This window comes from Dipodomys merriami, unplaced genomic scaffold (assembly GCF_024711535.1).
Source record: "Dipodomys merriami isolate MVZ:Mamm:240054 unplaced genomic scaffold, mDipMer1.0.p SCAF_444, whole genome shotgun sequence".
NCBI classification, from domain to species: Eukaryota; Metazoa; Chordata; class Mammalia; order Rodentia; family Heteromyidae; genus Dipodomys; species Dipodomys merriami.
The window spans coordinates 839,836-864,149 of NW_027206007.1; the positions used below are offsets into that span (position 1 = coordinate 839,836).

Below are 24,314 nucleotides of genomic sequence, written 5' to 3' on the forward strand. Positions count from 1 at the left end.
GCCCGTGTAATTGTAACTCCTCTATAAGGTATTCTCACAATAAAAAAAGGAAAAAATGTCAAATATTAGCTTTACAATAAACATCTAATATTTCATCTTTGAAGACAGATGTCTATACAGTTGATGTTGCTTGGCTTTCTTACTATCTTAGTTCGAATCCAACCCTGGCAGGATAGTCTGTCAAACTCCTATCTGTATTTACACAGCAAAAAAGCCACAAGTGGAGTTTTGGTTCAAGCAGTAGAGTACAAGCTTTGGGGGCAGGTTAGCAGGAAAGAAAACTGTTCAGGGACAGTACCCAGCCTATGAGTTCAAGCAGCATAGCCAACACAAAGTAAAAAAAAACAAGCAAACAAAAAAACCCCCAAAATTTCCTAAAAGGAGTACTGGTCTGAGAAGAGCCTCTTTTGCTGATCATACTCACTGGATGCTTTTTTGGAATCCTTATTGCTCTGGAGAATTCCGGACCAAACTAAAGGAATTGATAACTGAGTCCTAAAACAAGAGAATCATCTCAGGGGTAAAAATACCAGCGATAAGAGACTTTAAAACCTCCATGTCTTTGTTTCTTAGCAGTAGAACGGTTTTGGGGGGGTCCAGTGGTGGGCCTGAACTCTGGGCTGAGCGCTGTCTCTCAGCTCTTCAATTCAAGGTTAGCGCTCTACCACTTGAGCCACAGCACCACTTCTGGCTTAATTTTTGCTTATATAGTGCTGACGAATCAAACCTGGGCCTCATGCATGCAATGCCAGCGCTTTACCACTGAGGCAACTATGCTGGCCTTAAAATGGCACATTATTTCTTTTTGTAATATTCTCAATTAGAAGTTTACAGAAAAGTTATATATGAGTAAAAACCCACACGAAAAAGTCGGAGACAGAGTTTCCTTCAAGCCTTGGGATTTTCTTGTACAGTAAAAAGGAAAGCACAAGTTAACTTGAACTTTGTCAATCCTCTATATTCCATTCCTCTCCTGGGATCAGTTTCCACATCCAGTAGCAGTTACTTCCAGGAACAATCTATGGTGCTGCCGGAGGTATAATGAATGTTTTCTTGCTTCACCAAAATAACACAAGGACACCTTTATCTGAGGTTACACGTGTTTCAGAGACAACTTAGTAAAGAGAAAATATGAAATTTATATTGCTTTTCAATACATTTTCCATGAGTATATTGAGTTCAAACTTTGTAAGTTCTCTATAAATTAAGGTGAATTTTAAATGGGAAGAAGGTTCTCAGATCTTTTTTTTTGTGAGTGTATGTGCTGCGCATTATTTCCCAACTGTTCATGAGTTAACAGTAAGGAAACAAACAATAGCAATAATAGGAGAAAGAAGTTTTGTGTTTAAGTATAAGGGTTCAATACACTATAGAAGATTCTAAAAATAAGACCACGTTGAAACAATAAAGCCAAGTCCAGTATGTAGATTTGAGAGTGATATAGAGAAAGCATTACTTGTATGTGGAACAGGAAGTATGAGGCCACTCACTTTCTAAATCATGCTTGCTAATCATGCAACTTTGTAGACCGTAGAATGGAAGCATAATTCTGTTTCCAATGCAAATCAGATATAAGAGCATGGACTTAATTGGAAAAAAAAAGTCCATCCTGAGAGAGCAGGGATTATACTAGCCATGAACTGGTGGATAAGATCACATTTATTTTCTTTCCTTTACTTATGTATTTTTTGTTGGTGGTGGTCTTGGCAATTGAACACTGGGCCTGGGAGCTGTCCCTCTGCTATTCAGCTCAAGGCTAATGCTCTATACTTGAGCAACAGTGCCACTTTCAGTTTTCTTGTAGTTAATTGGAAAAATAGTCTCCGGAACATTCCTGCCCGGCCTGGCTTTGAACCCTATCCGAAGATCTCACCACCATCCAGCTTAGGATCACACTTCTAACAGTGTACACACAGCATATATAATGTGCATGTTCATGTATCTTTATATGAATTCTTAAGTTAAAAATCTAGGCTACAGATTAGCCTTTACACTCACGAAAATGTTTGTAATTTAAAAGTTGATACTACTGGAGAAATAAAACCTAAGAATGTAAAGGTGTCTGGGAAGTTCAGTTTGCATCCAGCCTGGGCAGAACAGTCTTTGAGAAACTATAATTAACCAACCAAAAGCTGGATTGGAAGCATGGCTCAAGTATTGGAATACCAGTCATGAACAAGATTGCTGAATAAGATCTTGACGCTTTTGCATACATACATACAATCATACACATATATACACACGTATGTGTGTATATGTGCACACACAAATACACATATGAAGCAACTCTCAGAATATGTGGAAAAGTTAGAAAACAATAGAAAATATGTCCAGAGTAAGACTAGAATCAAGTGATAATTTTTAATGTTAGAAAGTCCTCAAGTGAACCTTCTTCAAAAAGTTTAAGAATATTACATAGATAGGGACCAGAGATAGTAAGAGAATCAAGTAATCATTATTAATGGGATCAGGTCCATGGAGGAATGAATCAGAGACTCCTGCAGGTGCATCTGAAAATGTTCATATCCTGTGTCAAATATTAGAACATCTTTGAAAAGAGTACATGAACACTCTGAGCAGTATGGTGGATAATATTACTGGAGAAATTCAGAATTGCTAGTCTGTATCTAGATTAAATAAACCAAGAAACTATGGAGGGGCAATGTGATACAAGGCTAGAATTCTAGCATTCAGACTAAGACAGGAGATTAGATAGTGGAATTACACAGTGATACCTTCCCTGGAACTGGTAGTATAATTTTGTCTTAATAAAACAAACCGAACAAGAAAGGAATACAAAGTTGTAAGTTTGGGCTAATTTTGTCATTATGTTTTGAGAAGTCATGTTTCCTCTTGAAATGCAACTCATATATAATCCTCAGTTGTGTTTGAAATGTTCTCTTCATTACAGAACATTCTTAGATGCAAAATGGCTCATGATTCCCATCCAAAATTTGAAAATGTAAGGAATCATCATTCTGATAGATTCCAAGGAAAGGATAAAGGATTACAAAAGCTTAAGCTTGGAAAAATAGCAAAGTTAATCTAATGTAGCACTATGTAGATCTTGCTAAATTAGAGTTTATATTTAAAATAAATGTTTTGGTTTTGTTTGTAATTTCATATTCTATAGGATACTACAAAATTCTTTTTAAGTAGAGGGTTTAATTGACAAATTTACAAATGTGTCTTGCATGCTATTTGCCTAGAATATTCTTTCATGAGATTTATAATTAGAACTCAGTAGATAATACCAACACTTCATGTATAAAATGATAATGTGAATAATGTAGACAGAGTTGGCAAAAAGTGGATGATATTAATTTATAAATTTAGAAAAAGGGCGATTTTTTGAGGCTTTGGTATAACATGGAATGAAGAGAATAATTGTGTGACATCTTCTTTCTTCTACCTCTATGTAAGACAGGAAGCAATTCCCTTAATTACATGCCTCTGTATACAGTGAGAAAAATGCTCGGTTTGTGATTTGTTTTATTGGTTTTTCCTAGGGCTTGAACTCAGGGACTGGACACTGTCTGAGCCTGTTTATGCTCAAGGCCCATGCCCTACCACTTCAACCTCAGCTCACTTGTGTCTGGCTTTTCCTAAAAAGTTTATTGGAGATAAGAATCTAGAGAACCTTCCTGCCTGGGTGGGCCTTTGCCAATGTCTAGTGTGTTGGGGTCCCTGGGTAAGGGTAACGAAATCACCAGGACACTGGGGATGCAGAGTGCAAACAGCAATTGCCACTGCGTGCTGTGCTTTATTGTTAGTAGTATTTAACAACAAGGAAGCATGATCTTTGCCAATATTTGGTCAGAAGACATTGACACAAAAATTTCAACAGATAGATTTTTACTTGACCTATGCGGCAATGTCTTGGTATATTATTATCTCAACTATTTTATTGCAAGCTCAAACCAATCAGGAAAATGCTTGACTAGCTGTTAATCTATGTTTAAGCAAGAAGAAGCGCTACTTCCTCAGCTCCCAGGAGTCTGTGGCATGTGTTTTGAGATAGGGAGAGAACATTTTCCCTCTCTAGCCCGGCATGCCAAGAGCTTTCCTAATACTCAAACACGGTCTTCAGATAATCCTGAGGCCGGAGCCTGCATCATTCTGCCCCTTCAACATAGACCCTGCGTCTTCACAATTTCCTTCTTTTTTCTTTTGTTTTAAAGTAAAGCTTTCCACAGAGTTATCATAGATGTTTGCATTGGTTTCATAAAAATCAAACATAACAGTCCAATGCAATCAAAATACTAACAATCATAATTTCCCTACCACTAGCAATATGTGAAATGCTTTGTAGTATTTTTTTGTATCCAACCCTTCTAATTGTTTAATAAGTGCATCAGCAATATTAGAATCATCATCATTTGTAAATTGTTTACCAAAATTCTCATGTACATTAAATTGTAATTGTGCAATCAATTGAGCAGCAGTAGAATTTCCAGATAAATACTGCTGTATTACATTCTAATCATGTATAGATTTATTATATTTTACATTAGTAATGAAAAAGGTAGTAAAATTCCAATTACATTTTAACAGTAACTGTTTTTCCACAACCAATAACTTGTGTCCTAACCATCCCACTATCTGTTTAAGAATATTAATCTGTGTTTGTGATAGAGCATCAATTTCTACCTGTGAGACCCACAATTCATGTGAATCCCGGAGACATTCTTCCACAAAGTGCTAATTTGTAAGGAAGTGTGTAGGGCAATTCCAGACACCGCAGCAACAGTGGTAATAGCAATTAAGCTTAAGATGACAGCTACCATGGCTCCAATCATGCACTTTGTACATTTTAGTAGTTTGGTAAAAAATTCAATAACAACACTATCCAAAGGATTTTGGGACCATTGTCTTCCTAATTTGACAGGTAGGCAAATATGAGTTCTTTGTTGTAATATCATAGTACTATACTGTCATTAAAATTAAGAGAGGAATTAATGCAAGAACACAGGCGACAATGAAAACAAGAAATATTAGGAGAAAATGTAAAATTTCCCACTAAAAGTGCATAAGGCAGAGCTACACAAGCAGTTGCATCATAAGATTTGTACAAAGTAAAATTATAAGTGGATGCAGAGTTCACCGTCCCTGAAAACGATCCATTTGATAGCATCATGGGTTTCAGCGCTGCTGCGACCTTCCAAAGATGAGTCTGAACAGCAGTGGGTGCAGCCATGAAAGCCCATAGAGCATCTGCAATGCCTCCGTCTCCCCAGGCCATCAATCGAACTTCAGTAAGCGATCCATTAATGGCTTCCGGCATCCTAGTAACATTTGATAAATCACATCTGGTAATATTCCATTCTGAACGTGTGTTAATAAACTGTCCAAAAGGTCCTCAATTAATAAAATTATTGAACATTTTTCCAAATGTTCCTCTACACTCTTGCCACACAAAAGGCTGATATTTTAAATCAATATAAGTAAAATCAGGGCACATAGGTAAGGATAACTTGCCATCAGTGACACTTTCCCAGCTACTATTAATGGCCAAGAAGTTAATCGCTGAAACTGTGTTTTAGAATTGGAAGTGCGTTTCCCAGGTAAAACCCAACGTTGCCAATTCATTACTAAACATGGAGGAGGCACCAGACAAACAGGCAAGGAATGAGTATAGTAAGTAAAATTTAAAAAGCTACCATCATCCTTATTGCAAAATGTGAAATTATTCCAAGCAGGAGATAAAACTGCAGGAAGAATATAGACGGTTATATCCCCAAACAACAGGTTCCAATGAAGGAGGGTTAGGAACAAAGGCCCAATAACTTACATTAACATTAGCATGGACAGAGTTTACAGTAAGCAGGGCACACATGGCCAGGAACAAGTTCTCAGCAGTGACAGGTTTATCATTGAATTGTAACATCTTTTGTCCTTCTCCAGTCAACTTTTTAACCTGCCCCCAGATGGGCAGTGGGGATTTCTTTTTCTTATTTTTATTTTATTTGTGAACATAATGTGTAGAGGGGTTACAACTACATGGACAGGATAATGTGTACATTTCTTACCAAGCATTGCAGCCTCCTCCTTTGTTTACCCTTCACATCCCTTCCCAGCCTCCCCCTCACCCAGTCCCAATCCTTCTCCCCGCTCCCCCCCGCCCCCGCGCACCAGCGTGGTAAATTGTTGTATCTACCTCGACCAGCAAGGAAGACACGACACGGGATTCTTGTCAAAGCAGTTTATTCAGGAACCTTGTTTGTTAGCTTTTTTTGCTTCTTCCCCCCCCCCCCCACCTGCACTCCGGTTATAAGCCTCCTGGATGGCCAACCCTGAAGTGCCACGTGGCAAATACCAATAGGGTCACAAACACGGAAGCAAGCCAGTAGCCAAGCCATAGCCATATAAGGAGTTGTTTTTCACAGAGAGCACTCGCTGTCGGGAAGGCGGAAGGCAGAAGCCAGCGCCATCTTTGGTCATGGCCGTGCCATGTGGCCCCGCCATCTTTGGTCGGCTCAAGCAGCTCTCCACAGCTCCCCCTTTTTTGTTTTATTGAGATACAGGTAAGAGTAGAGGTTGGGCCTCTGTCTGAAACATTAATGAGAGGACCTTGCACTGGTCTTCGCCTGAGGTGCATGCTTTCTCCAGTGATGACCAGGCCCGTCCGATGCCTTTTTTGCAGAGGTGGGATCTTGGGCATCAACCCACTTGTAACCCAACATGCTCTTCTTGGGCTCATGCCAGGAAGTGATTCCCATGTGCAGTGCGTTTGCCCATGTGCAGTGCATTTGCCTTACACCCTGTGCTATTCTCTTAATGTGGCAAGCCACACGTGAGGGGACTGTCTGACGTCAATGGCAATGAAGGCCTGGACCACCATAGCCATACTCCTGCGCTGAGAGCTCCTAATCCGGTATATGCACCACAGGCACAGCAAGATCTCCAATGCCAGGATACCAATAAGGGAGCCTATTCCCGCCTACTCCTTTAAATGATCCACAGCTGTCAAAATCCAGGAGGAAACATCTTGTAACAGGGCATCATCCATCCGGGTGGAGTTTACCGCGACAATGGCCAATCGTAGCTGAAACATCAATTGGTCAAATTCCCCTGTCCAGTTGCCTAAAAGATAACTTGACAGTTGTGTAGACAAATTTGCTGCTTGGGTATAGTTATAATACTGAATAGTAGTAATACAAAGCCCTTCATATTTTTGAACACATCCCAGCTGAGCCAACTGCCACATGATATCAACCTGTTCCTGTACAAGGTCAAACCTTTCATTTAACAGCATCAGTCCTCCTTTTAATTGTGCAATGGCCACTTGTTGTAAATCCAAAGCTCTGGCTGTAGTAGCCGACAAGTTATTTAGAGTCTGAGCTGTCTGCACAGTATGTGACATGGCGACAGCGGTAGCTGTTGCACCCACAGCAGCCACAGCTATAGCAGTTACAATGGCCGCAGTGATGCCAAAATCTCTCTCTCTCTTTTTTTTCTTATCGAGACCACTTCCTAACCAAGGAAGGGTGTTATTATTATTATTAATTATTATTATTATTATTATTATCATTATTATTATTATCATTATTATTATTGCCAATTTTTTTTTATGTCTAAACAAGGTTACAGATTGAGAAGCATCTACTGGCACAGGCACCCAACGCGGAATGCGTGCAACTATAGCTAACGAATATTGAGAACTCCAGCAGGTAGCATAATAGCAGGTTTCATTAGTACAAGCACACACATCATCTGAACATATAGAGATGTTGTTAATTATCAAAAACACAAAAGGGGAAACCTGGCAACTCTGCATTCTTTGGTGTATTGCTCATAGACTAATTGTTTTATAAGAGGCATAGCCATGTCAGGATCCCCAAAAATTCTGTCTGCTGCTTCCACCATTCTGGCCACAAAACCTGAAAAAGGCTTGGTAGCCCCCTGCAGGATCTTGGTGAGATTACCACTAACTTTCCCCTTATTTGGTAGTGATTTTCACACCCTAATGCAAACATCATTTATCTGTTGATACACTTCAGGGGGATATCTTGTCTGAGCATTAGCAAAGCGGCCTTGTCCTAAGAGCATATCTCTGTCCCAAGCCTGACATCCGTTTGCTTGATTAATGGCTGCCTGTTCATTACAAAATTTTAGCATAAATGCCCTCCAATCCAAGTATTGGCCTGGACCCAGACATGCTCGTGCTAGACTCGCCCAATCAGAGGAAGTCATGCAATATCTTTTTATAGCTTCCACTTGAGCCACGGTAAAAGAGGCTGAAATCCCATACGTCCCAACAGACTCAGCCAAGGACTTAATTACTTTAAATTCTAGAGGCTCATGAAATCTCAGTTGATTATTGTCTTGAAAAACTGGAAAGGTGAGTTTTGCTCGAGCAGTCCTCCAAGTATCCGGGCAAAATGTATGCCCATTGGCTCCATGTAGATATGGAGGAGGACCTAAAAGGGCTTGACCGGAAGATCTTTCTACGTCATCTAAAGGGGCTTGACCAGAAGTTCTTTTTATGTCTTCATTAAGCACAGATTGGCTTAGCTTACGTTCTCCCTTTTTTATACTGCTCCTTTTCATCTGTTGAATAAGTGCTCTCACTTCTTCCTCCTCTAACTAGCTGGAACTTTCTCTTTCCTTTTTTAGCTCAGACAGTTCTGGGTATAGTTGCCTCCTTTTGCCCTGTTTACTGTCTCCCACTTCACTGATCGTGTTCTCTGACCTCTCCTCCTGTAACTGCACCAGTGCTGACTGTCCATTTTCTACAATCTCACAGCAGCTCTGATCCTCCAGACAGCCCTTAATCAATGCCCAAATGGGGCGGACTCCTGCCCTTAATGTGCCCTGTTTATAGGCAAAGTCCAAATCCCTCCCTAACTTTTCCCATGAAGCTGCTGTAAGGCTCCCGGACACTATGAACCAAGGAGCTACAATGTTGCAAGCCTCAAGGAACTTCTGTAAAGTATCCTTTTTTAACTTTAGCCCTTTTAAGTGTAGCAGCTCTTCCAAGGCCAGAAAAATTGGATGTGAAGTCGCGGCGCCCATCTTAGTTATTAAAAAAAATTATTTTTTGTTACTTTTACTTTAGGCCTGTATTTCTTCCCGGGTTTCCACTCTCTCTTTATCTACAGAGAAGAGCCCCGTATTATGCCCGCTTTAATCGTGGATTCCCACTTACCTGGGAACTTACCCTGCTCTTGTCGTGGATTTCCTTTTCCTGGGAACTTACGGGTGTACCACCCTGACTGCCAGGAGTTTTGAATCCCTTGTGGAGTTAGTTCCCCGTACAGGCCACCAGCTGTCGTATCTACCTTGACCAGCAAGGAAGACACGACCCGGGATTCTTGTCAAAGCAGTTTATTCAGGAACCTTGTTTGTTAGCTTTTATTGCTTCTTCCTCGCCCCGCACCCACACTCCAGTTATAAGCCTCCTGGATGGCCAACCCCGAAGTGACACGTGGCAAATTCCAATAGGGTCACAAACATGGAAGCAAGCCAGTAGCCAAGCCATAGCCATATAAGGAGTTGTTTTTCACAGAGAGCACTCGCTGTCGGGAAGGCGGAAGGCGGAAGCCAGCGCCATCTTTTGTCATGGCCGTGCCATGTGGCCCTGCCATCTTTGGTCGGCTCCCGCAGCTCTCCACAGTAAAGCTCGATTTGGACATGAGAACTTGTACTTCTCACTGTTGCAACAGGTCCACCAGTATCCTTAAACGACTTGTTTTTCCCCATCTCCTCCACAAGTTATACTGACATCAAATATAGTGAAAGCAGGGGTTATACTGTGGGGGAGGGACATACAAAGCAACAAAGAAATAATATTATAAATGCGTTAGAAACACATGCATGAAAGAAAAAAAACATTAAAATACATATCTAAGGGTTCTTTTTCCTCAACTGGTGGCCGATTCCTTGAAGGATACAGGGCTGTCCTCACTGGGCCGCATCTGTATCCATCAGGCAGGAAGCTAGTATTGTTTGCCATCCTGTGTAGACACAAAACCCTATCCTCACCCCTTATGTAATAATGTTCCTAGTTGCCTTTCTGCATCCAATGCAATCTTAATCCATACATAAGCATTTAAATAATGTTTTTCTGATATTTGTTCAAAATAGCGCTCAGCTCTAGTTAAAATATCTACTTGTGGTAAGTTTAAAAAATTAAGAACATAAAGAGCTTGATGTAAAATTATTTTAGGATTTTGCATGGAAAACCACAAAATATCCATACCCTCATCCAACCTTTTCCTCCTTTTTAATTTTTTAATTTATTGTTTTAGTATGCCATGAACTCATTCAATAATGGCTTGTCCTTGGGGGTTGTATTCTATTCCTGTAATATGTACTACATCATAAAGTTCACAAAATCTTTTAAATCTGATACTTTTATAGGCTGGTCCATTATCAGTCTTTATTTTGGCAGGCACTCCCATAATGGCAAAAGCTTCCAATAAGTGTTCTATTACATGGTTAACAATTTCTCCCATAAGGGCAGAAGCCCAAACAAATTTAGAATACGTATCTATTGTAACATGTACAAAGGAAAAACGGCCAAAGGCTTATTCATGGATTATATCCATTTGTCAGAGCTCGTTAGGTTGTAATCCTCGAGGATTTACTCCAGCAGGTACAACTCTCAAATGCATGGGTCTGCAGATAGGACACATTTTTATAATTTGTTTAGCTTGAGAATAAGGTATTTTATAATGTATATGTTAATGGCTAGCATTTGTATGTAAATGAGCATGATCCTGTTTAGCAGAAGCAAAACTAACTAATTTATCAACCTGATTATTGCCATATACAAGGTAGCAGGTAACAAAGAGTGAGCTCAAATGTGAGTTACACTTTGGCATTACGTTGTTGCAGTAAAGCTTGTAATTGTTTAAATAGTTGGTTTAGCTGGGGTTTAGATGAATGTGTAATTCCAGTTATATTAGTCACAACTCCTACAGCATAGGCAGAATCAGTAACAATATTAATATCTCCCACAAAATCTTATAACATCTTAATAATAGCAAAAAGTTCATTTTGTTGAACTGATGCTTAAGTAGTTGTTTGTACCCAATATTTATTTGTTGTCCAATAGCACTTTTTGTTTTAGAGCCATCTGTAAAAACGGTAAGAGCACTGGAAATAGGTACCTTGGTAATTATATTATTAATGACAAGTTGTTGTTTATGCAAGCAATCCCACAATCTACCTATGAGAAAATGATAGGAATATTGCCCAGTAAAATTTACTAATGCTATTTGTAGCGTTTCAGACAGGTTTAACAAATATTTTAGTTGGACTTTTGGCAAAGGAAAGATAATTTCAAATAAATCATACCACGATAGGGTAAATACCCGTTGCCTGGCCTGTTGAATAATAATTGCCAACTGTTGTTGATAAGGAATAATATTTTTTGTAAATCTATGCTGCGTATAAATACATTCTAATGGTATCTCATTTTGTCGTATAATTCTTGTTGGGTATTTCCATGTATCTAAAATACATAAATTTATGAGTTGATTTAGCGTTACTCGATGTAAAAATATTTTTTTAATTCTCTGTTCTACAAATTGTACTTCTCTTTCAGCTTCCTTAGTTAAAGTTCTTTTGCTATGTAAATCAGGCTCCAATTGTAACAATGAAAGCAAATTATGTAATTGGTAAGTAGGAATTCCTAAGGCCGGTCGCATGCAAATAATATCTCCTATTAACTTTTGAAAATCATTTAACGTATGTAATTGATCACGTCTTAAAGATATTTTTTGAGGTGTCACTGTTTGTCTACAAACAACATATCCTGATGGAGACACAGAATTCCATTGTGTATATATACCACATTTTCTTGATCCATTCATCTACTGAGGGGCATCTGGGTTGGTTCCAGATCTTAGGTATGGTAAATAATGCTGCAATAAACATAGTTGTGCTGGTAGCTTTAATGTGGACTTATTTGTAAACATTTGGGTAAATGTCCAAAAGTGGGATTGCTGAGTCATAGGGGAGCTCGATGTGGAGTCTTTTGAAGAAACTCCATACTACTTTCCAAAGTGGTTGAACAAGTTTATACTCCCACCAACAATGAAGTAAGGCTACCTTCTGTCCACATCCCCTCCAGCATCTGTTGTTATTAGAGTTCTTGATTTTAGCCATTCTAACTGGGGTGAGGTGGTATCTCAAAGTTGTTTGGATTTGCATTTCTTTTATGGCTAGGCAGGTTGAGCATTTCTTCATGTGCCTATTGGCCATCCTTCTTTCTTCTTCAGACAAGTTTCTCTTTAAGTAATTAGCCCATTTATTTATTGGGCAGTTGTTTCTCTGAGGATTTGTTGTTGGGGGATTTAATTTTTCGAGTTCCAAGTATATTTTAGATATTAGACCCTTATCCATTGTATGGCTAGTGAAGATCTTCTCCCAATCCGTGGGCTTTATATTGATCTTGCTAACTATGTCCTTTGCCATGCAGAAGCTCTGCAACTTCATGCAATCCCATTTGTCCAACCATTCTTTGATTTTTTGTGTTTCCAGGTCTCTATTAAGAAAATTTCGGCCTGCACCAAGGAGACCTAGGGTTTCTCCTATTCCATCCTGTAATGTTTTCAGAATGTCTGCTTTGACTCCGAGGTCTTTTATCAATTTGGAGTTGATTCAATGTAGGGTGATATACAAGGATCTAGCTTTAGTTTTCTACATGTAGTTAATCAATTTTTCCAGCACCATTTACTGAAGAGGCTGTCTTTCTTCCATTTTATTTTTTGAGCTCTCTTATCAAAGATTAGATGGTTGTATGTCTGTAGGTTCATTTATGGGTTTTCAATTCTATTCCATTGGTCCTGAGGTCTATTCTTGTGCCAGTACTAAGCTGTTTTGATTACTATGGCTTTATAGTAGAGTTTGAAATTTGGTATTGATATTCCTCCAGCAGTGTTCTTTCCGTTGAGGAGCATTTTTGCTATTCTGGGTCATTTATTGTACCATATGAATTTTTGGATTTCCTCTTCTATTTCCTTGAAGAATGACGTTGGAATTTTGATAGGTATCGCATTGAATTTGTAGATAGCCTTGGGAAATATTGTCATTATCACGATGTTAATCTTTCCAATCCAGGAGCATGGAGGATGACATTGCCCCATTTGTTAGGATATGGAAAGACTTGGAAAAATATTATATTCAGTGAAATAAGCCAAACCCAAAGAAACATACGTCCCATGTTTTCGCTTATTTGCAATATCTAGTATATGTATGAGTCAAGCAGAAAAGGTCAGATAAGGTGATGTTAGAAAATGAATCCTAAGGTATGTATTTAAATGTTTTTTTTTCTTTCATGCATTTGTTTCTAACGCATTTATAAGATTATTTCTTTGTTGCTTTGTATGTCCCTTCCCCACTGTATAACCCCTGCTTTCACACTATTTGATGTCGGTATAATTTGTGGAGGGGAAGGGGAAAAACCAGTCATTTAACGAACTTTACAGCTTGGGGGGTGGTGGATTTGGTGGGGGGGAAGGAAAATGGAAAGGGATGGGAAGGGTAAACTAAGAGGCTACAATGCTTGATAAGAAATGTACTCACTCTCTTGCCCATGTAATTGCAACCCCTCTGTACCGCATTTTCACAATAAAAAAAAAACAAAAGAACAAAAATAAATCCTAAATATTTTACCTCCATATCTTTTTGTATTTTTTCAGGTGCTATTATTAATCCAAAATCTATAAATATGGAGGGTAAACACTGTAACACCATGTCTAATTCTGTCACATTTGATCCTGCAAATAAAATATCATCCATATAATGAAAAATATAAATGTGAGGCCATTTGTGTCACAGGTTTTAAGGCCTTATCAACATATCTGATACATAGTTGGAGAATTCATCATTCCTTGGGGCAACACCTTCCATTGGAAGTGCTGATGAGGGGTTTGATGATTTATTTGTGGTAAAGAAAAGGAAAATCTTTTATTATCTTTTAAATGTACAGGAATGGTAGAAAAGCAATCTTGTAAATCTATTGCTACTATTGGCCAATTTTAGGAAGCATGGCAGGCGACGGTACACCAGGTTGAAAAGCCCCCATAGGGTACATGGATGCTTTACCTCCTTGTAAATCAGTCCGCAATCTTCATTTCCCTGACTTCTTTTTAATATCAAATATTGTAAAATTCCATGGTGACATAGACGGCTCAATATGTCCTTTGGTTAACTGTTCTTCCACTAATTGATGAGTTGCTTCTAATTTTTCTTTAGATAAAAGACATTGTTGAATCCAAAGTAGTTCCTCAGATTTCCATAATATCTCTATGGGCTCCATCTAAAAATGTTAAAATTCAATATGAGCTCCCCATTGTTCCAGTACATCTCTACCAATTATATTAACTTGAACTTCCATAATATAAGGTTTAAGGACAGCTGTCTGCCCGTCTTCTGATGTTATAATAACATACGACACTGAGAGCTAGAAAAGAGCAGCGAGAGAGCGCCTCTGGGCCAGGGCTAGGCTTTATTGATATCTGGCAACTAGGTAGAGAAGTCAGGTGACAAAGGCAAGAATACAAATTCCTGTTCAGTTAATAAGTAGACAGGTATAGACATTGGATGGGCAGGCTTCTTACTTCCACTGACCTCCTGGCTCTGGATAATTTTGAAAGGGCAGGCACAAAGTAGCTGATGTGTCATCTCCTCTTACTCCTCTCCATGTTCCCTTGTTCCCCAGACTGGCTGTGTCTAGGTGCTCATTGCTGGGATGGCTTGTCCCAGTTGGTATTCAAGGAGGTTTGAACTCAAGGGCTGGGCATGGTCTGTGAGCACTTTTTCTCAAGGCTAGTACTCTACAACTTTGAGTTAAAATAGCACTTCCAGTGTTTGGCTGCTTAGAGATAAGAGTCTTGAGCCATGCTTGCAGCCGGGCTCTTTGCAGGTTAGTTGGGAGATGGAGTCTTAGGGATTTTTCAGCCCGGGCTGTCTTTGAACTGCAGTCTTTGCCACAAAACCCCTTTATTATTTCCAATTAAAGCAACAAGGAGATCAAGTAGAATAAGTAGAGCTTACCTGGTTCTTATCAAGAATTGACCGACAAATATTCTGAAATGACAGAACTCATTAGCTGTGATGAGAATTTCAGCACAGATATGCCTAGTATTTTAGAACCATGTAGTCAGTAGAATACACAACACAAAACAAAAAGGCTTATCAAGAATTGCCAACAAATATTCTGAAAAGACAAAACTCATTATATGTGATGAGAATTTTACCACAGATATGCCCAGTATTTTAAATCCATGTAGTCAGTAGAATATACAACACAAAACAAAAAAGGCAAAACTCAAAACCTAAAATTTTGACAACAATGTTTAGACATCTTTGCTAGCAAAGCACATCACATGGTTGGGCCTTAGTTACCAGGGCCTGTGAAAAAAGCAAATTGTTAGCAAGGCACCTTAGAATAGCAGAATGGAATAGTAAGTTTGGATGGAAGGTTTAGGGCCAGATGGGGCCAAATCCTTAAGCCACCATGTGGCCAAGATGGCGAATTTCTGAAAAAAAAAAACAAAATGCAAAGACACCCTGAACAAATAGACCAAGACTACAATTGGCTAGCCTTTGAGAGAGAACCTAGAAGAGGTCCCTGGGACCCAGCCTGCATCTGACTCTTCAGGGCACAGCCAAAATGTAGAAAAAAGAAAGGGAGAGATAGGGAAAGTTGACATGAATGGCCGAGAGAGAACAAAGAGAGCCTGAAAATAAACAGAATTCTGACCATTTACCATTGCAGTAGCAAAAACTGTCTACATCTGAGAATGGCATAAAAATGAGGCGCTGTAGCTTTCCAGGGAGCACAGGAGACATTTCAATGGGGTTTCACGGCTCAGGCGTGATTTGCAGCACCCCATTAATGAGTAGGAGAGTCAGTCAGGTGAGTGAAGGAGAGCTGACGAGGCAGAAGCGGCATCCCAACTTCCCCCAGAGCCCTCTAGAGAGAGCAACAGAGAATCATAGAGTAGTGTCACTCACCACAGTAGAGAAGTGGTGTGGACGTGGATGTGAAGGCCAGCAATGGTATCAATGCGCTGTGTCTTCAGCAGACAGATGGGTTCGCAAAAGGCCATCAGAACTGCGGGTATTCCTCAGAGCAAACAGGGAAAAACAAACAGAAAAAGTAAAAAGAGGGGGAAAAAAACAGAGAAATCCCAACTATCCTGACTTTAAGCCCTTTATCCAAGTCATGCCACCATTTATGTTAGGTTTTTAAAAAAAGGTACCTGAGTAAGAATAGCACCACACACGTGGTATTCAGGTAAGGGGTAGATTTATTCAGTAGACCCGCTGGGACCAGGCAAGGTTGGCACTCCACATGGCTCGGAAAGGCCTAAAGAGACCCGGGAAAGAGAGAAGAAAGAAAGAGAGGAAAGAAAGAGAAGAGAGAGAGCTAGGAAAGAGCAGCGAGAGAGTAGAGAGAGCTAGAAAAGAACACTGGGAGAGCAGAGAGAGAACAGAGAGGTAGAAAAGAACAGTGAGAACAGAGAGAGAGAGCAGAGAGCTAGGAAAGAACAGTGAGAGAGCTAGAAAAGAGCAGCGGGAGAGTGCCTCTGGGCCTGGGCTAGGCCTTATCTAGGGTATGGTCAGAGGAGGTGTGGCCACATCAAATTCAGATGTGACCTCAGTGGATGCAGATGTGACCTCTTCCAGGTGTCCCAGTTGCCTAGGTAATGCAGGTACTGTGTGGAGACTTTGCTGCAAGGAGGGTGGAGTTTTCTCGCCATCCTGGAGCTGACCTTACAAGGACCATACACCATCACTGCCTTCTTAAGTTTACCAATATCATCAACAGCAGCACCTTCATATCTGGCTGGTTGAGATATACCATTCATAGGGGGTGGTCGAATTACAGGATAAGAAAAAAATAGGCATTTCATCATCAAACTCACGGTCTGAGCCCTCTTTTTTGTGAGGGAGTAATGCTGTAAAAATTGCATCGGCAAGTGAAGGATCCGAAGGCTGCTTTACTTTCACATTTTCAGGTTGTCCTTTCACTCTGCTAATTTCCAACTCCATATGTTGTAATTTTGATAAAATCAATTCCATTTGCTCAGACATTTTATTTACACTTTCAGTTTGTTCCTTTTCAGCCTTTTTTACCTTTTGTTTTTTCTCTGTTAATTGCAATGCATCCTATCTATTGTGTCCTCAACCTCAGATTCCAATTGTAAACCTACAATAGAAGGCGTGGCCTCTTTCTTTAAGTCTGCTATTAATCTTTCCTCATTCAAAGCTTTAAAAAGGGTATGTAAAATAGCCCAAATGGACCAAAATCTAAAAGGAATCATTTCCCCTTCTCGAACAGCTCTTTCTACATTATTCTTTACTCATTTCCAATTATCAACATCTAATGTTCCTTCATCGGGGAACCAAGGATTCCATTCCCTAACTACATTAATACACATTACTATGTCAGAAGAAGAAATATTTAGACCAAAAGCAGCAAGTAAATGTTTAAGCATATGTAAGTACGGAGTAGATTTAACTTGTCCTATCACCCTGTAATTAAAAGTACTTACCTGAATATCCCTTCCTGAATTCAACAATGAAGGGTCCCTGTTTGGGTGCCAGTTGTATCATCTAGTGCCTTGGGGTCCCTGGGTAAGGGTAAAGAAATCACCAGGACACTGGGGAGGCAGAGTGCATACAGCTATTGCCACTGCATGGTATGCTTTATTGTTAGTGGGTATTTAAAGACAAGAAAGCATGATCTTTGACAATATTTGGTCAGAAGACATTAACACAAAAATTTCAACAGATACATGCCTTGGTATATTATTATTTTTGGGGGGTCTGATCATGGGGCCTTAACTCTGGGCCTGGGCGCTGTCCCTCAGCTCTTCAGCTCAAGGCTAGAGCTCTACCAGTGGAGCGACATCACCACTTCCGGCTTTTTTCTTTTTGCTTATGTGGTGCTGAGGAATCGAATGTAGGGCCTCAAGCATGCAAGGCAAGCACTCTACCAGTGAGCCACCTTCCCAGCCCTGTCTTGGTATATTATTATCTAAACTATTTTAGAGCAAGCTCAAACCACTTCTCCAATCTCAGGAAAATGCTTGACCAGCTGTTCAACTATGCTTAAGCAATCAGAAGAGCTACTTCCTCAGCTCCCAGGAGTCTGTGGCATGTGTTTTGAGATAGGGAGAGAGAACATTTTCCCTCTCTAGCCCGGCATACCAAGAGCTTTCCTAATACTCAAACACAGTCCTCAGATAATCCTGAGGCCGGAGCCTGCATCATTCTGCCCCTTCAACATAGACCCTGCGTCTTCACAGGCTTTTAACTGTAATCTTACAATCTTAGCATCCTGATTATCTATGATATTTAAAAAAGTATAAATATAAATAATATTTGCAAGAATACCAGTGGAGGAAAAATGATGCAACCCAGTTTATAGTGTTGTTCTTTCCAGAACACGGAGGGCATCACATTAGCAGAGATGCAGTGTATTTTCAGAATGGAGATAATCTATTCTTGATGTGAATTAAGGGAATTTTGAGATGCCCCCTACAAATTGGAAACTGGTGGGCTAGGATGACTTTATGACCTAAATCTTGTGATTGACGGTCATGAAATAATAGCTTAATCTGACAAACAACTGCTTACTCTTGAAGAATTAATTATAACATGTTTCATAGTTTTATCCTTTATCAGAATGTGGCTCTTTTTCTGTTCACTTCTCAGTCTGTAACACCCCATTGGAAAATGCATCTATTGCAGAATTACGTAACATGCAAACAGGTATATTGTGAATCTCTCAGGTATGGAATATTCAGAATTTGAAAATGAGTAGTTATTAGTCATAGGAATTTTGAAGAACACATACATTCTGTCCTCTTAACAACTTATTTACTTTTAAAAGTTATGGGTTTCCATAGAATTAAACTGTTTTCTGTTTTAGTATAAGAAAGTACTAAATTTATTCTATTTCCAAAATATTGGCAAGTAAATTGTGAAAAAATTGTCTAGTTGGATATCATTCAAGTTGATGACCCTCTGATAAAGAAGAGGTAATTAATTCAAATTAGATGCCAAATAATACTGATTTTTAAAAAGTTACTACATAAAGAATAATATTTACTATATCAAAACAGTGAAATTTTATTTCATCAGCTTATTTTTTAAATTTAATTTTAATGTGAAAGTGATGTGCACTGGGGTTACAGCCATTGGAAGGTACTGAATACATAACTTTTCAAACTTGTTATCCCCTCTCTCATTTTTCTCACAGTTTTTTCCTTCATCACAATACCCCTCAGACGTTGAAATGTCCATTTCCAACTTATTGTTTTGTGAAAATTGCTATTTCATTGGTTTGCTCTTTTTCCTTTGCCTCACCATTTTTTTTTGTTCCTGTTCCCTTCCCTAATTAAGGTAAATGTATACAAAATACACAGGGTACCAAAATCAAACACAGCAGAGGATAAACCATAGGGGAAAATCTCAAAGAAAATAAAAATCACATAGTACATCAAAAACAACAACCGCAAATAAATATTTCTCTTTCCATATCTTGGAGTTCATTTTGCTCAGTATCAGCTTATATGGTCATATATATGCATAACAAAGGCACTGGAAAATGGTAGTTTCATGGATACTATATCATGAAAACAACATGTTAACTCTTTTTGATGGTAAAAGCGGGATTATGATTGGTGAATTCATGATTCTGATAAAGGAATTTCAAAAGACTTTTAAAATTTATGACAGGTAAATTATAATTGTTCCAACTTTTTAACAACTTAGCCTATTAAGAGCATTTAAAATTGTTTGGGAAAATAGGCTTTCATGCAAAGAAATCCGTGGAGACTTAGCTGAGAGGGAGCAATGTGGGTGAATATGGCTCATTTCCACAGTAAACAAACAAGACTCACAAAACTTGCTGTAAATCCTGTAGATTCCCTTGAGAATTGTCCTTACCCAGGAAATATACTCTCACTGTGTGAAACAAGGTTGCAATGGAATTTAAATTCAAAGTTCTTTTGAAAAAAGACATCAAAATTTGTGAATTGACATTTAATTACTAAACAGTAATTCTCTGAAAAAGAAGGGAAGATGTAATTCAAAATCACTTGATTTAAATAAAAGTATGAGGAAAGAGTAGTGAAGAAAGATGAGAAAAACCATAGAGGACTGTTTTCTCTCCAGTGGTGTAATGGGTTCTTGACCTTGTTTCTTCCATTCTATCTTCACAAGCTTCGATTCCTCAGCATCACATAAGCAAAAAGAAAATAGCCGGGAGTGGAGCTGTGGCTCAAGTGGTAGATCGTTAGCCTTGAGCTGAAGAGCTGAGGGACAGCGCCCAGGCCCAGAGTTCAGGCCCCACGACTGGACCCACCCTTAAAAAAAAGAATACTCATAGAAGAAAATATTTGCAGTAGATATAGATGATTTATAACATTTGACAATCTATTTAAATCTGTTCAAAATTCTCCCATACCCCAAACTGCCCTCTTTGAACAGTTTGTTTGCTTTTCCCATGACTGCCCTTCATTAACTGCTTAAAATTTTGTGAGCTCTTATACATACTCTCTAGGGATTGCTGTTTGGTTGTGATTTTTGTGTGTTTTTGTTTGTAGTTGTGTTTTTAACTGAATTTCAAAAGGTTGTGCATTTGTGTAACAATTAAATATTTCCACCTAATTGTCCAGTGCTCCTGGATCAGAGTCACTCCTTCTATGATTCTCAACCAACCCTTTCTCCAAGATTTATTGCAGATTTAGGACTTCCTTTATTACATGTGTACATTGAGTATTCTAGCTGTACTTGCCCCTTGTTCCATTTTTCATTCATTTTATGTCTTTACTATTATTCCTTTCTGGTTTCAACTTCCTGTTAGTCGTTCTGTTAAACTGTCTGTTAATACTTTGAAAGGTTTATATACACTCCATGGAGTTTCAATCCCACATATACTTGAAATGATGTCAGCTTATATTTCCATAATTCATTCATCTGCAATAACAATTTGCAAGACGGGAGACATGAAGCACCTAGACATGATTTTATTCTCATCGTTTTGGAAGATTAATCTTTAGTCAACAAGAAAGTTTAAAAATCACTTAGAATTTATAGCTAACTACCAGTTTTTATAAATCACTTTGTACAATGGTGTGTGATTATTTTATTGTACATGGGATGATATTTTCTACTACCTATAAGTTTTGGAAAAAGAAGAAAACTAAAATTTACTACTGTAGAGGAATATGATAGAAATAGAAGACAGATTTTATGTTTGTCACATCTCTGATCAGTACCCATATTCAAGACTTAAAGTCTTATTTCTTACTATGTTAGACAGATACGGAAAATATATGATAAGGCAACACATGATAAGGCAACTATTAGTGACTTTTTAAAATGTACCTTTTTATATGATGAAATTTACTTTATTAGCTAATATTTGGGTTTGAATTATGGGAGGCTGATGTATTTAACACATTTCTGGAAGGCACCTACTGAACATTGCAAATGGTGGGAGATACTATTTCTACACTTTAATGAATGGTTGAACTTATTTGGCATTAGTGCTGGGTAAACAAATCAACTCTATTGTAACTTGATTCCTACACTTGAAAAACTTAATGTCACTATTATCTACTTGTCAAGTGTTATTTTGGTGAATATGATTTTAAAAAGTTTATTTGAAAAGGAATATACTTTCAAGAGATTAAATGTAGGTTATCATTGGTTTGAGAATGACAACATTTTTAGACAACAGAACCAAGTTTTACTGAAGTACCAGTGTTTTGAAGTACTAAGGGTCTTCTCAATTAATGTTTTTTGAAATTATATTTGAACTCTAAGTCAAGTTTTCCTAGCCTTGGTAGAACAATTATGGATCTAACATTCAGGAATTATTTTTTGGCCTACTTATGCTGGACTGAAATCTTCCATTCATCATTAGGAGAGGCGTATTAAAAATAATCTTGTGACATTTGGGATTTTGTTTACTCATATGGCCTGGTCATCTGTAAATTGAAAGTTTGAACTACAGTACTTTCTGTCATATTTTGTGAGCTCATCTTTCATTTTAAGTTGCCTTACATTTCACAATTCCTTACTGCTAATTCCTGCAAGGAATTGGGGCACTGAAATATTATAGGAAATAAGAAATTGAGATGGGTCTTCAATTACTTTCTCTTAGCATGTTGCATGGGCCAGGGTGAGAAGGTTTGCCCATGTTATCTGATGATGCAGGTAACTGGGACCTGATATCCTCAGACCCATGGGTACTGCAGAAGAATAATAGCTTTTAGGCATCATATCAGCCAAATTTGTGTATAATCAATAAGAACGCTTCAGAAATATGGAAAAAAACTTTGGGACTAGCGAGTTAACACAATAAACATATCAGCAGTGTAACATCTCTTCTAGCTTAGAGGAAAACAATACTGCTTTTTTTTTTTACTATGTGAATTCAGAAGACCAAGAACACTTAGAAGGTATCACAAGTTTATACCGAAGACATTGCATTGATACTTTTTATATTCTAATATATATTGTAAACCTAATTATTTATGTTCCAATCTATTTATGGGAATAATTTTCAATTTATTTGTCAAATTATCAATGAATTCTAGTAAGATTCACTGTGTGAAATTTAAGATCAGCAAATATAAATATAAAATATATAAGTATATATAATATAAGACATTGTTAAGCAATGTTCCGTTGTGGTTAGGGTATCAAAGGCAACTCTGTTTTAAAGTATTATTCCATTATCTCTACCTCAGTTTTTGGTAGAGTTAGACCTAAAACTTTACCATTTGTAAATTTACAGCCTGGAGGCAAGAGGAAACACTTTGATTAAAACATTACCAATTTAAGGCCTAATATCGAGGAAAAACATATGGACTTCTCCAGGAGCTATGGAAATATTTGGTGATAGAAAGTCACTAGTATAAGTTCCTGCCTGGTTGGATGGTAGACAGGCCAGGATATTAGGTAAACATGAATATGAACATTTTTTCACCTTCTTGGCTTTAGCTACTTTTGAAATAATAGGAATAATTAACAATTATATTTTGATAAAATACCTTCTATTCTGAACAATTAGGGCTGAAGTGTTCATCTCTCTATGAACCCTTGTAACTAAGATTATTTTTGTTCCAGTAAGACAATCTATGCTGTCAGGGTAAGATATTCTGGTTGGTCTGTTCCTACATGGAAGAAGGGTAAAGGGTCAGAAAGACATTTGTACCACTGAGACCTCATTTAAGAAATTTTAACCTGCAGAAGTTTAGAAGTAGCTTTTAAGCAAGGCTTACTTTGAATCCATTAGCTCCACAAAGCTAACTCAGTTGATAAATAAGTACTTGAAAAGCCATTACCTTTGGACTTAGCTATAAAGGCTTCAAAATATGGTCAAATTTAAAATGAAAACGACAAAATAGTCATTGACAAAAAATGGCAAATGTGAGCAATCGACCAAACAATATAAATTTTTTCCACTATACATAGAAATTTATAGAAATAAGATCAATAGCATATTTAGGAACAATAAAGGTTCCTTGTTACAAATAGGCAACCAAGGATATATGCCTGTATAAAGGTTACATTGTTAACTACTTAAATTAAGAGGATATTCCATGCTTCAGCAGCAAGTCTACACAAATTACAACAATACAGAGATTAACATAGCACTTGCACAGGGATGGTATGAAAATTTGTGAATTATTCCATATTTTTCATTCTTAAAATGCAAGAAATGAAAAACAGTTTTGAAAAAGTTGATTACAAAAATACAAGCGTAACATAACCTGTAATTCATAGAATTAAAGGTTAGTTTGACATCAGTGTACTAAACCTTCACTTTCAAAGGCCCTTACATAGCATAACCTTTACAAAACTTGAAATTAGATAACATTATCTTTTAATCCCAAAGAAATAAAATAATATAAGGACTTAGGAAAAAGGAATCTTAAACTTTTCCTATATGGAATGTAATCTGAAAGGACACATTTATTAATGAACCTATATTTTATAAAAAAACGTAGACTTCAAAGTATTATATCTAGAAGACAATGAAATAGATTATGGACTTTATACAAACATAGATACTTTTTTCAGACAAGCACCAGGAATATCTTTAATTTCTATACTATTCTTTTCAACAGATAAGATAAAATTAAAAAAATCACAAACTCTGCAGAAATCATTATAAATGCATACAAACAACTCTTGAATACATTTTGACATCAAAGTCAGGCAATTCACGTGGAAGAATACCATGGAATCCATAAATTTTTAAATTAAGATATTGCTGTTGTTTTGTATCATGAAAATATTTTGTTGGGCCACAAAGGATGGACTGGCACTTT

At 37.9% G+C, this 24,314-nt stretch overlaps 1 pseudogene; it reads left to right on the forward strand.

Annotated features, from left to right (window-relative positions):
- The first annotated feature begins 23,582 nt into the window (after positions 1-23,582).
- LOC138808167 (U6 spliceosomal RNA) lies at positions 23,583-23,682 on the forward strand (annotated as a pseudogene).
- Positions 23,683-24,314: the final 632 nt, after the last annotated feature.